We start from the raw sequence: 7,285 nt of genomic DNA, 5'->3' as shown, positions 1-7,285 counted from the left end.
ACCTTAAAAGAAGATGTCAACACGTTAAACTGGAACACACTACCTACACTTGGAATTTAGGTGTTCTTCAAGGAAAGCCACGATACCTCTGGCTCATTTTTAAAAAACCAGATGGAGAGGACGGTACTAATAAGAATAATGCCCTGAGTGATAATGCAAAGGTGAAACAACTTCGGGTTTCTCTTGATGGCACATTTTATCCGCGAGATAGATTGGAAATTGATTGGGAAAAAAATGATTATGCGGAAGCCTACAAGTCCTACCAAAAGGTGTGTGAAAGTAATGGTAATAATGATCCTATTTTGGATATGGTTGCGTTTCAAAAACTTTATACAATCTACGCAATTGACCTGAGTTCTCAAAAGGAAACTATAAAGTCTAATCGAGTGGATACTTCTCTATACATTGAAAGAGGGGAGAGTGAAGAGGTTAATGCATATTGTTTGCTTTTGGAGGAAACAGAATTACAGATTAATACAGATAATGGTGTTATGATTAATATCACATAGGTTTTTTCTCATAAATAAATGGTTGGGGTATATGTTAATCAAATCAATCTTAATAAATTAACATCTTGTATTCAAAATCAAAAGCCTTGTATTATTAATGTTAATACAATTCAAAGAAAAGGAGCTGTAAGAATTGATGTTTTACTCACACACACACAAGTAAAAACACTAAATGATGTTGGATCACTTAAAATTAAAATGACGAAACCTATGTTAAAGAAATATTCAATAGACGAGTCAAGAGGAGGATTTCTCCCGTTTCTAATTCCTTTATTTGCTGGTTTAAGTGCGGCGGGAGCATTGACTGGTGGTATTTCAGCAGCGGTAAAAACTGCTAACGAAAGGAAGGCACAACTAAAAGCTCAAAAAGAATTGGAAAGACATAACAAGGAGTTGGAGAAACAAATTAGTGGAAGTGGTGTAATTGTAGATTTTGCTCAAAAACTTGAAAGTCTACCTGATAAAGCTAGATTGTTGGTTGGAGATATGCTTTCCTCTATCGCTCAAGCGGGTGTTAAACTAACTAAACGGGGTAATGGATTGTATCTTTCTCATAAATAAATGGATAAATGGTTTAAACAATTTGGAAAGAATACAACGTCAAATATAGAACTAGCTAAGTATTGTAAAACACTAAAAATTGATAATGTGGTTATTTGTATGAGAGATGAATTAACACATATAAATAAGAATACAAAGAATATTATTATGAATTTAGACACACAGAATGGTTCTCATTGGGTTTGTATTCATAATAGTCAGGATAAATATTATTTTGATAGTTATGGTATGCCACCACCTGTTGAAGTAATACAATTCTTACAGAATGGTGTTTATCAAACATTCCAAGTTCAAGAAATTAATTCTAAATGTTGTGGCCAATTATGTTTATATGTATTATTTCAACTCAACAATAATGAAAATTTTTATGATATCATTTTTTATCTAATATAAATGACCTATGTTGGAAAAGATGGTTCTATCTTTGGAAAATCCTCTCAGGATATTGATTTATCAAATTATTATACAAAGGCACAGGCTGAACGACAAAAATATAGTGTAAGTAAAAATATTAATATGAAGAATACTTATAAATTAATCAATTATCCAAACCCTACAGATGCGAATGACTTGATTAGATTCAGTGATTTATCACAATATATATCTTTAAAGAAAACAGCACGTTTTGTGAAACAAGTAAAATTTACAACCACAACACCTGGTTATACTGACCATACACCTTTCCTCATTGAATTTAACTACCTGCTTACAATTAAATTTTATAAAGAAGGACATTTAGTTAATATGCGAATTAATAAATGGGGGTATGATATGCCTGATTTAGGGTATAATTGGTCTTTTTCAATAAACATAGAAGACCTACATGATTTAAATCAGTCTCGTAAAGAAGAATATTATCCACTTGGTGAAGATAAGGATTTATGTGGAAGTACTATTAGTAAACAACAAATACGTGATTTTAAGAAAATAAAAATATATGATAGTATAGCGATGGTTCGCATGACAAAGAAGGAAGGTAATGAGATAAGGATAGAAAGCCGAGGAATACAAACCGATTTGGTAGTGGGAAGATGGGGTGGTATTACCTGTCATAATATTAATCTCACATATATTTCTGATACATAAATGGCAGGAAGAAGACTACAAGAGAATTATAATTTTTGTATTCAAGGATACCTACAAGAAAAGGGTGCTCGGTATTACATACCTTATGATTTGGAGCATATACATGGGAATTTTGTCATTAAAAACTGGCCTTATACTGATATTGTTAAACCCACAAATAGAGACTTGTTTAAAATATTAAATAAAAATGAACTTCTCAAAGTTATGAAATATAAAACTCTTTTAGAAATCGTCAACAAATCTTATTGGTATCCTATTATGAGAAAAATAATTATAGATACAAGAATATCTCAAAATCCAGATGAGTATATGTATAATATTCTTTGGGGTTCAAACTCAAGGGTAGCAAGGGATGAGGAAGGAGTTGAAGAAGAGAAGGAGGAAAGAGAGAAAAAGGAGAAGGAGGAAAGGGAGAGGGAGGAGAAGGAGGAGAGGGAGAAAAAGGAGGAGAAGGAGGAGAGGGAGAAAAAGGAGAAGGAGGAAAGGGAGAAAAGGGAGAAGGAGGAAAGGGAGAAAAGGGAGAAAAAGGAGAAGGAGGAGAGGGAGAAAATGGAGGAGGAGGAGAGGGAGCAAAGAGAGAGGGAGGAAAAATATAAAAAGATGGAAATCAGTGAGATTCATAAAAGATTGAGTGTATTAAAGCAAATAAATCAATCTCAACGCACCGAAGAGGAAATTAAAGAATTAACAACTCTTATGAAGATAATGGTTTCAAAAATAAGAACGTCAATGTCTTCAATTTCAGGGAGGAGATTTAAACGAGAAAGTGGTGAAGAAGAAGAAGAAGAAGAAGGAAAAGATTATGTGATTGATGATGTTGGTGTCATTGACTTTAGTTAGTTTTTATTTGTAAATAAATGGAGGAGAGAGTGAAGGCATTCCTTAGGATTCTTTATGTTTTAAAAATAAAGATTGAAATGTATATGTTGAAAACCAAAAAGGTTTTGATACTCTGTCGGAATTTTTCTGATAAATAAATATGAGTTATTGTCTCAAATGTAAAAAGAAAACTAAATCTAAAAATATCTCTTATGTTAAAGCTAAAAATAATAGAGTTTATCAAAAAGGAATATGTCAAGTATGTGGCTCTAAAAAGTGCCAATTCATCTCTCCTAAAAGAGGAGGAGACATACAAAAGTTTCTGTCAGGAAGTAAATTTACAACAACTGGAATTCCAGGGGAATTACACCTTCCAGGGTATTCTTTCTGTGGTCCAGGAACAAACTTGGATAAAAGATTAGATGAGGCTGACAATCCTAAACCTTGGTCTAAACCTACAAATAGGGTTGACGAAGTGTGTATGAAGCATGATATTGCTTATGGGAAAACCACTACGTTGACTGAAAAACATAAAGCCGACAGCGAAATGTTGTATAATTTGTCTTTGATACAAAATCCAACGTTGAGAGAGAAAGTTGATAGGTTTATTGTGAGAAATTTGATAAATGCTAAATTGAAACTTGGTCTTGGTTATTCCTCAAAAAACTATTAGGCTCTAATGATGTCAAGACTGAGGAGCTTTTGGCTGAAGAATTACACAAACCTATAATCACAAAGTTTAAAAGAAGGAAGGTTTATTCTAAATACACCGACCACATATGGTCCGCTGATTTAATTGAATTGAATAATGACAGGGGATACAGGTATGCTTTAACCGTTATTGATTTGAGGAGTAGATTTGCCTGGGTTGTCCCTTTAAAAAAAAAAAGGGGTGATACTTTAATGTTAGCCTTTAAGCTAATATTTGATCGGGATAAAAGGAAACCAAAGAAGTTATGGACTGATGAGGGAACAGAGTTCTATAACAAAATATTCATGAAATTTCTTAAGGGGAAGGGTATTAAATTATACAGCACCTTTAATGAAGGAAAGGCAGTTGTTATTGAGCGTTTTAATCGTACTTTGAAAGAGAAATTATATAAAAAATTCACACAACTCGGTTCTCAAAAATGGGTGTATTTAATTCAGGATATTGTAGATAATTACAATAATACAGTTCATTCATCAACAAAATCAAAACCATCAGAAACATTTACAAAATTAGAATATGAAAAGGAGATTAATTTGAGAAAGCCCAAGTTCAAAGTTGGTGATATGGTAAGGATATACAAATGGAAAAGCCATTTTGAGAAAGGTTATACACAAAAATGGACTCGTGAATTATTTAAAATCATTGATGTAATGGATACAGTCCCTTGGACTTACAAATTAAATGATTTAAATGGAGAAGAAATCTTGGGTTCATTTTACTCGCAAGAATTACAAAAAACAAAGCTAATAATTCATTAAACAACATTTCTATTCACCCCACCCAGATTAGCTAATTTAATTAGTGGTAATAAAAAAAATATTAAATAAACAAAAATCATAAGCCACACCCACACAGACCACGCCCACACAGACCCCACCCACACAGACCCCGCCCACACAGACCCCGCCCACACAGACCACACCCATCATCCCCCACCCCCAGTGCGTCCCCCACCCTTGATCCCCCCTCATCCCACCCCCACCTTCCCCACACACACAAGGGGAGGGGAGGGGTGGGATGAGGGGGGGCCAAGGGAGGGGGACGCACCTTCCTGTCCCTTTTCCTTTATTCTCTTTTTGTAATTAAGAATTAAATAATTGTAAACAAAACAAATATATATAAATATTGAAAACATTAAAATCTTTATATTATTAAAACATTTTTCTTGAGGTATACATTCAACTTCTCCCCAGCATAAGTCATCAATTTCTTCCCAGCACAAGTCAAAGGTTGGTTCAGCAGATGTCTTCAGGTTTTGAATCTCTTTCTATTAAAGACAAGAGGGGAGAGATATTTATTTCATATTTATGTTCCATGTCAAAGCGTCTTGAAAAGCGCTATACAAAATAAATGTATTATTATTATTATTATTAATATAGGGTCGGATGCCCTTCCTGACACCAACCCTGAATCACCTCTTACGATGCGCAGGGATATGGTGTACCTATTATAAACGGTGAACCACACACACGTACACACATGCTTACCTCGAAAAAATCCAGCTTAGCGTCAAGATCGTTGAGTTGAAAATGTAGAGGTTCACAGGTTGGTAGGAAATAACCACTCCTTGGGGGATCAAAATCATCCCACTCAAAATTTTGGTCTTCGAGGTTAATACTGCAAACAAAATAAGGAGAAATTACTATTATATGCTGAAGTAAGCCTGACAAAACATCACACACACGCACACACACACACACACACACATTCACAGATACATACACACACACACACACACACACACACACATACACACACACATACACACACACACACACACACACACACACACACAATCTCATTTTTTCATTTCTGTTCCTCACAATTCGATCTCTCTATTTTAATCACAGACACACATGCACACACATACACATACACACACACACATGCACACACACATGCACACACACACACACACACACACGCACACACACACACACACACACACACACACACAGAGATTACTGGAATTATAGATAAGATGACAAAAAAAAAAAAAACTCATCGTGTGTGTGTGTTTGTGTGTGTTTGTGAAAAACAGGAAACAAGACAAAGAGAATTCCTTGGAAGTTATCCAAGTGAAACAACGTCATTTCTCAACAGTGAGCTATTAATTAGAAAAGGTTCGAGTGGTATATAAATGGAAAACAAAATGAATGTAAAAAATATCAAATAAGTATAATTGAAAAGGCAACTGGTAAAAAAGTTCACAAAACAAATAAGAGAATTAATTTAAATACCGGTGAGTTGGATGAGACGGTGAAGAGAGTGGCAAGAGAATTAAATTATTTCCCACGCATAAACAAATATTTGTCGGATCGATGTTTGAGTGGGTTATATTCACCAGATGATATTAAGAGTAAAAGGTTAAAAGGTCCATAAGGTCAGAAGGATCACAGGTGTTTAAGTGGTCTAATGAATAAGGATAACATGTCAAAAGGTTAGAAGGTTCGTAAAGAACAGGGTGAGAGAAATAGAGGTCTTTAGGGGCAATGAGGGAGGGAAAGAATTAATATGGAAGTGAATGGGTCAATGTTTGAGTGGGTCAAAGATTAATCTGCCAGATGATATGTAGAAGAAGGATGATAGGTCTATAAGAGAAAACAAATATTTGTAGTGTTTGAGTGGTCTAATGAACAACATTAAGGATAGGTACTACAGACAAAAGGTTCATAAAGATGAGGGTGGGAGAAATAGAGGTGTTTATGATTTTTGAAAAAGACAAGGGGGTAAATGACATTAGATAGGGATTTCCCATGTTAAACGGAGGTGTCCCAGAAGCAACATTATTACACTACTCGCGACATTTGGTGTCAGGTAGTAGGGATTTGAACCCGTCGAACAAATTTTTTTGTCCACGGCGAGACATCGACACAGTCGGATGTACATCGCGCCCGATGTTCCAACGCAAAATTTTTTATAGTCGAGGCGGAGAAATTTGAATAGTCAATTGGGTGTACGGAGCGCAATATTGCGTCTTTGACAAATTTAAATTTTGTGCTTTTGGAAGTCAAATAAATACGCGCGCGGGAAACGACCTTCCAAAAAGCGGATGTCGGAGGTCGACGAGATGGTGGTATGCAGCAGGGCCTCCGTCAGTGTAGGGAGTGAGCCGGAAATTGGGGAATTAAAGGTGAGCCTTGGAACCTCCCCCGTCCCGAGCATCACCCTATCCCCCTCCCCTACCGGGGAGTCGGGAGCAGTAGGGACGGCCCCGATGGATTTCCAGGCCTTTTATGAAAACATAATGAAGGCAATGAATGTTCAGACTGAGAGCAGTTTTTTTTTTTTGTATACTGAATCGAGGCTCGTGAAAGAGCTGACAACCGCGAGGGAAAGACAGTACAGGGGGAACACGAGGGAAAGACAGCACAGGGGGACCACGAGGGAAAGACAGCACAGGGGGACCATGAGGGAAAGACAGCACAGGGGGACCACGAGGGAAAGACAGCACAGGGGGACCACGAGGGAAAGACAGCACAGGGGGACCACAAGGGAAAGACAGTACAGGGGGACCACGAGGGAAAGACAGCACAGGGGGACCGCGAGGGAAAGACAGTACAGGGGGACCGTGAGGGAAAGACAGTACAGGGGGACT

The 7,285-nt window shown here is 36.5% G+C and overlaps 1 long non-coding RNA gene across 1 annotated transcript; it reads right to left on the bottom strand.

Moving 5' to 3' along the window:
- Nucleotides 1–4,096: 4,096 nt before the first annotated feature.
- Nucleotides 4,097–5,598, bottom strand: LOC144888610 (uncharacterized). Its single transcript, XR_013621167.1, has 2 exons — nucleotides 5,175–5,598; nucleotides 4,097–4,954 (listed from the first exon to the last, which is right to left on the bottom strand). It is a non-coding gene; the product is annotated as an uncharacterized LOC144888610 (long non-coding RNA).
- Between the last annotated feature and the right edge of the window lie 1,687 nt (nucleotides 5,599–7,285).

This window comes from Myxine glutinosa, chromosome 1 (assembly GCF_964187855.1).
Source record: "Myxine glutinosa chromosome 1, kmMyxGlut1.1, whole genome shotgun sequence".
In the NCBI taxonomy this organism is placed as follows: domain Eukaryota; kingdom Metazoa; phylum Chordata; class Myxini; order Myxiniformes; family Myxinidae; genus Myxine; species Myxine glutinosa.
Note: the sequence above shows the minus strand (reverse complement) of the source record. Positions and strands in the feature narration are given on the sequence as shown.